We start from the raw sequence: 7,213 nt of genomic DNA, 5'->3' as shown, positions 1-7,213 counted from the left end.
CTACAGAAGAGCTTGCGACTGGCTTCATCTCATAACTGGTGTTGGTTTTATCCCTGGGCAAAGCGCGCCCCTAGTTGCAGACCTGGCAGGGGCAGGGAGACCCTTTCTGGAGCTGGACCGGGCTCTCCTGACTTTGTACTGCAGCCGGAGGGCATCTTCCCTTTCACCCTCAGGCGGCTTCCAGGCAGATGCCACAGGGCTGTCCCTGGCACAGCAGAGACCTGCAGAAGCCTCTTCCCCGTCCTCTCCAAGCCAATCAATATTCCCCAGCCCCAGGCAAGTGTGACCTCTACTGGCCCCTCTGTCTCTCGCTGGGCGCTCAGGCAGAGGGCAGCAGGTGTGTGGGCTGGGAGTGGGTGTGGGGACGGTGGGGATGGCGGGGGAGGAGGCTGGGGCTCCTGGGCTGGGACAGTGGGACTCGCCGCCCCCTCCCTGGACAGAGCGTCCTCACGGGTGGTCCAAGGCTGTAGATGAGGAGGGACTGTTTCACCTGGCGCTGCGGTTGGGTAGTTGGACTTTCATGATGTAGGTTCTAGCTGAAGCTGGGCTCGTAATGGGGACCCTCTTTCAGAACCGGAATGGCAGCCAGAGGGAATAGTAGCAGGTGCTCACTCAGTATGGGGGCGGTGTGGTTGATGTAGGAGGCAGCGAAGCATAGAGGCTGGGAGCCCTGCAGGCCTGGGTTCAGATCTCCTGGCCACTAATTACAGAGTGTGACTTTATTAATCCAACAAGTGCTTGTTGGTGAGCCCTACTATGTGCCAGGCTCTGTTCTAGTCACTGTGGATGCCACGGTGAGCACAGCAGACAGAATCCCTGCCATTTTGGATTTTGCGTTCCTTGGGGCCGAGGCAAGTTACTTAGCTGCTCTGAGCATCAGGTTCTGCATCACTCAGCCGTTAGTTTTTGAGAGTCTGCTATCTGCCAGGGGCTATGCTAGGCCGTGGAGATTCAGTGGGAACGAAACAGACCTGGTTCCTGCCTTCATGGCCCCTACCGTCTAGCGAGTAACACAATTAAACAGATAATTACATAGGTAATTAATCACGCCTGTGACAGGTGTTAGGCGAGCATACAGGGTGCTTGGAGAGCACCTAATGGGCTAACCTGACCAGGTCTGGTGAGCTTCATCTATAAAACAGAGGTGGTAACACTCACTCCACAGGGTAGTAAGCACTCAATAACTGGTAACTGTTAACATAGCCCGCTGGACAGATAAAATTCTAAATTCTCCACGTGAACAATCACTGCACAGGCAGCGGGTTGATATCCGTCATCCACTTGGTCAGAGGAGCTGGGGTCCAGTCCTGCGCTCTCGGTGAGGAGGAAGCCCGCACTGAGCTACACGGCTTCCTGGAGGAGTGTCACAGTGGATGTTTATTTGAGGCCGGGTGGTGACTGGAGCCAGATCGCCTGGGTTCCCTCGGGCTCTGCCACTCACCCCGACTGTGGGCAAGTTAACCAACCTCTGTTTCTCAGTCTCCCCATCAGTAGAATGGAGATAAAGCTCACACGTGTGACACAGGTTCTTGGTGAGGATTAAATGAATTAATTCCAGGAACATGCTTGGGGCAGTGCGTAGCGCCGGGAGCACCGTGGAAAAAGCGCTTTTATCATTATTGTGTTGCCTCCTGGCACTTAGATGGCTCCTCCTGGGTTCCGCAGCTGGACTGGGCGCTTCCCCCTTGGCTTCTCTTAAAAACTCAAGGGAAGGAGCAGCTATAGCTTCCTTGGGCGCTCTTCCAGCGTTTCATCCCTCTGACTTTCAGGCAGCTGTTTATGCCTCCCCAGGCGTGTCTTACCAAAGCTTAATTTTGGGGAAGGATGTGTCCCAGAATTCTTTATTTTCATCCCTGCAACTGAGAGTTCAGGGTAGTGGCCAGAGTGATGGGTGGATTTGGATCCTGGCCAGTCATTGTGAGTCCGGACTGCAGGGAGCCCCTGGCCACCAGCCCCTCCCCGAAAGACGTCTGAACTTCAGCCAGGGGTCCAAAGTTACACACCAAGGAGGATCCCCAAATGCATGGGATGCAGAGGTGTCCTGAAAGCCCCCTCTCCGGATACTCTCCACCAGAGCTCCTCGCCTGTCTGGCCGTGGGGCCTTCTGCCCAAACACCAGGGTCCGGAGGTTGGATGCTAGGCCCCTTCCAGACCTGGCCACTTAGGAAAGTGGGGTGCGAGTTGCCGGGGCCACTATAATGGTTCCTGACCCTCAGAGGGTTTGGTGCTACCGGGCAGCCCCCAGACTGGGGCTCGGGCAAAAGAAGAAGGGGCCTGGCTGCCGCCGTCCAGTCAGGACAGGCTCATCTCTGCCTCCTTGTCTGGGGCCTTGGAGCTCAGTGTTCGCCGTGGGCAGAGTCGCAGTGGCCGGTGCGGCCGGGGGGACACGGAGCTGGGTGCTGACCTGCTGCTTCGTCAAGCCCTCCTCTCCCTCAGTCCGTCCGCCGTGACGAAGCCTTTGCGTCTCTCGTCACTGCGGTCCTCAGAACAGCCGTCCCTGTCGCATTTCACCATGGGGAGGCAAAGGCCCAGGGAGGGTATGTGACTCGTTCAGAATCTCACGCCACTGAGGGGCGTCCTGGGGGCTCCCCTCCCTCCCCCTTCCCACCAACTCCGCCTGTGGAGCCCTCGACAGACACGCTCACGGGTCCTCAGGGATGAGGCCATTCATACTCTAAGCACGAGTAACAGACGTTTACCAGATGAGGTGGTGACCCCTTGGCAAAATTGAGTTGGCCTCCTTTGCTGGTGCTGGGTTTTCGTGGGACTCGCCATGGGGCTTGGGCAGCCTCAGGAGCGCCTGCCCTGAAGCAGGCGTGGGGAGCCGTGGTGGGTGCGCCAGAGAGACGGTGGGGCCCCGGCCTCAGTAGCCTCGTCTGAGTGGGACGCTGCCTTGGCACCAGAAGCCTTCGCAAGGTCCGAATTCTCTAACTACAGGCTTCCTCTGCCTCCCAGCCGCAGCAGGACGTAGGCCTGTGTACACGCGTGTGTGTATACACGTGCGCGTACGAATACATGTGTGCGCATGCATGTTGGGGGCCGTGGGGACCGACTGGATAGAGAGGGGCTCCTTGGAAAGCAGAGGGAAATGGGATCCAGTTGGTGTCTGACTGCTCGTCCTTCACATGCGGGCTTGAGAATGCAGGATCCTCGAGGAACTCACAGCCCTGCTCCCGGCCTGGCCGGCGAGGGCGGCTAGAGCCACCCACAGGCTCTGCTTTGCTCCCATCCTTCCACTCCCAGTGCAGATGGGCTAAGACCTACTCCTAAAAGGTGCCTGCGCAGAAGGGAGCAGCCTGGGAGCACCCCCGCGGGGCAGGGCGTGGCGCCTGGGGGCTGCGCCCCCGGGACAGCTGCCCCCCAGAGTCAGGTTTCCTCTGACTGTGGAGCCCTCTGTGCCCTCTGCCAAGAAGCTGGGAAGCCTGAACCCCATCGCTGGGGCACCCCAGGACCGGGCTAGGACCGTGGCCGAGCAGGGGGAGGCTCCCCTGAGGTCTTTGTGGGGACCAGGCGCCTCTGAGTGGGACGGGGCGTCCTCAGCCCACGGAGCGCCCTAGCAGGGCTTCCCATAACTGGGCTGATGCCGTGGCCCTGGAATTTAGCACTTAGGGAATATTGCAATTAGAGCATAATTCACCCATGCCACGCACTTAGTACTGAGGGTAGCGGCTATAACTGTGAGCCTGGCGCTAGGGGGACGGGAGCAGAGATGAACAGAGGAATGGGAGGGGCTCTGAGACTGAGCATGGGGGGCCAGAGGCACTTAACCCTCCCCGCAGCCCAGCAGAGGCAGGGGGACGGAGGCCAAATCACGGAAGCGCACCCCAGGCCTCCTGCACGCCCTTTAGCTCAGGCTGCCCGGCAGGGGCAGGGGGGCGACAGCGGCAGCTGGTCGCTGGGGAGGCGGGGGGCAGATGGCTCTGCACCCAGCTTCCTGCTCGGTGTGGAGAATGTGCGAGCAAGAGGGGCTGCCTTGCACCTTCAGCTCTCAGCCCCTGTCTTCCCCTTCTTTCTCCTTGTAGCCCCTTCCTCACGCCCGCTCCTAGGTTCGGGTTCCTCTGAAGCGCAGATGCTCTCCTGTCGGTACCAGGTGGGGTGGGCACGCGTGTGTGGCCTGGGGCCCGTGGGGCTGCCTGTCTGTCCCCTCCCGGAGCAGAGGTGACATCCCCAGGTCAGCTTTGGACTGCAAGGACCCTCCCCGAGGGCAGGAAGGTGTGCGTGGAGTGTTTCCTCCTGACCTCGACTCTGGTCTGAACTGATGGCCCCGTGTCTCGGGCGTGTCCTTCTTTTGGAAAGTGACTGAGGGAGCAACTTTCCTGCTGTTTGCAAAAACGAAGCCCTTTGTGACCTTTGTGACCTTTGTGACCTCCTGTGTGTGTTTGCACAAAAGCCGCACACCGTCCTGCATCTCTGTCCTCCTGGGGCTGCCTGGCTCCCCCTTCACTGTCAGCTGTGGTCCCTTGTGCCCACTGACGAGGGCCCACCTCAGGCCCAGTGATGGGGTTGGAGGTCAGGGGCCAGGCCCTTGGGTTCCCTGTACCCACCTGGAGGGAGGGGTGCAGGGATGGTAAACAAGAACCGGGGGGCCGAGTGCTTGGGATCCCAGGAAGGAGGCCTGGGGGCTGACGCCCAGCCCCACCGCCAGGAGCCAAGAAAGGTGGAGGTGTGGCCAGCTCGCTGTGAGCAGAAGGCACGGGGTTAAGTGACGGGAGGGGACAGGGCTGGCTCTCCCAGTGTGACTCTCCCACGGGGAGGAAAAGGCATCCCTTTAATGAGGCTGCCCTGGTTCCAGATCCATCCTGGCCCTGCAGAGGGGAGCACAGCCAAGAAATTGGATTAGCTTTTTGATGCTGGGACCTGGGCGCTGCTGGGGGCAGGGGTGGGGACAGGGCCTAGCCTGCGGTCGGCAGCCGCCCTGAGGTCTGAGGCTTCCTGGGGAGACCCGGGCCCACCCCCAGCCAAGCAGGGCTCCCGCTGGAGGAGCAGCAGGGGCGCCCAGGGGTCACGGACGGTGACAGTAGCCAGGTCCCCCCCCCTGCAGAGGCTGGGAGGCGTCCCCAGGCTTCCCCCAGGGGTAGGTGGCGAGCAGGGGTGCGGGGGGATATGGGAAGGCAGATCCAGCGCCGTGGTCTCCGGGGTGGGAAGGACAGGAAGTCTTGCCGTCTGTTCCACAGCTTCCGGGCTCTGGCTCTGAGAGGCTGGGGTCAGATCATCCCGGGAGGGTGAGCGGGGGGCGGGGAGGCCTGGAGGCTGCTGGAAGGGCTGCCGCGGGCAAGGGTAGGTGTCTGCACCTGCGCACTGGGCCCTGTGGGGCCCCACGTCCTGCTCTTCACGGCCACACCAGGTGAGTGACGCGCTGGCACGTGGCTGCTTCTGGCTCAGCCATCCTGGGCTACACCCGCCATAGTCCAGGAGTGGGGAGAGACCAAGACAGGAAAAGATGGGTTCCGCCACCCCGGATGAGAAGGGTCACTGGCGCAGTTGGTCCTTTCCTGGGGGGGTGGTGGGCGCTCAGACCCTGGGCGTGTCCCGTGGGGCCTCCAGCTGCAGCGGGAGTTCTTCGCTCTCCAGCCCTCCTCCCGCCTGGCTCACCCTCCTTGTACCCAGGAGCTGACGGTGGGCCCTGGGCTGGCACTAGTGGGCAGAGAACTCAGGAGAGACTGGAGGTGCTCAGAGGATGGCAGGGTCCTCCCTAGGGCGGGTTGGGACTCCGAGGACTCTCAGTTCTGGGGCCCTGGGCTCTGGCCCTTAATGAACGAGACAGATCCGAAGCGGCCCCCCTTCCAGAGAGCAGTTCCTTCTTGTCTGGGGTTTGCGGCACTTCCGGGCATGTGGCTCAGGGTAGGAAGGAGCCACGATTTCACACAAACACACAAGGCACACCCGCTGTGCACACACGGCTGGCAGCCTGCCAGCAGGCACGGGTTCCTCTCTCTCACATTCTTTGGAAATTGAGGATGAAATTGACCCTGAAGCCGTATGTCCAGGCTGCAGCTCCTCCTGGAGGGCGTCGCTCAGGGGCTGCAGGGGCTTGGTGCGGGGTGGGTGAGATGATGTGTCTGTGTCAGGACCTGGCGCCCTGCCTCGGTGACAGAGGTGTTTGGGGAAGGATGAGGGGGGAAAGGCACGTACAAAAGCATGTAGACTCATTCACTCCTTCCAGCAGCTTGAAGGCTCACCTGAAGCAGGGGCCTCTCAAACCAGCCCCCAGTGTCAAGCATCCTTTCTGTGCTTGAGTTCTCCAGGGAAGGAAAGTCACGACGTTGCCTGGCCTCCGTCCTCAGTGTTGGAGCTGGTAGAGAAGCAGGGCCTCCGGCCTCACAGCCCCTCCCTGTGTGTCCCTGGCCAGGCCCCCAGCCCCTCCAGCCTCCCACTCACTCGTTCATTCCACCCACGAGCAGGCACTCTGCTGGAACAGAGCCTACGGGTCCCTGCCCTCGCGGCCCTTACAGTCTGAGGAGGCAGGACAGTGAACAAAAGATGGAGGGAGATGTCAGGTCCTCTTGGAAATGAGTATTTGAGCATGAACTGTCCCTCGTTCATGTCTCTCGATGACACATGTGGCTAACTGTGCAGATGTCACACTCAGTCACATGGAGCCCAATTACACCTTTGCTCTCTTGTCCTGCTGTAATAGAAATATGGCTTCTGAGAAGTGTATTAGTTGCTGGTGATGTGATTGCTGGGGTGGGGGTGGGGGCTGGGCTTGGGGGTTAAGGGAGGCCAGGGTGTTTCACGTTTCAGACCACGAACAAGGGCGGAAGATGGGCTCCTCCAGGGCGGCTTCTCGTCCGGGGACCCTGGGGCAGTGCTGTCCCTGGAAATGGGAGGATCAGATGCCCTCTCGAGGGGACTTTGTGTCCTTGGGCTGCTTTTTTGTCGTTTCCCGTGGCCACAGGTTCTCCGTGTGTATGTGGGTCGGGGGGCTCCGTGCCCCACTTCCAACGAGGGAGACTCTCCACATCTTTAAAAATGATTCACGATGTCAGAAAGGCAATAGGATTAACCTACAGTGTGAAGCATTTCAAATGGATGCAAGAGGAGTTTCAGAAAGGTGGATGTCGTTAGACATTGTGACAGAAGCCCGAGCAGGTGGTGAGACCTCCCTCCCAGAGGAGAGTCTGGGCCAGGGTAGGTTTAGGAGAGGGTAGACTCACCACCACAACTGCCTCCCTCCTAGGGTCTGTGTGGGGAGAGCTATGTGCCGGTGTCA

The sequence above is a fragment of the Lipotes vexillifer genome, unplaced genomic scaffold (genome assembly GCF_000442215.2).
Source record: "Lipotes vexillifer unplaced genomic scaffold, Lipotes_vexillifer_v1.1 scaffold1201, whole genome shotgun sequence".
Lineage (NCBI taxonomy): Eukaryota > Metazoa > Chordata > Mammalia > Artiodactyla > Lipotidae > Lipotes > Lipotes vexillifer.
The sequence above is the reverse complement of the archived record's forward strand: the minus strand, read 5'-3'. Positions refer to the sequence as shown.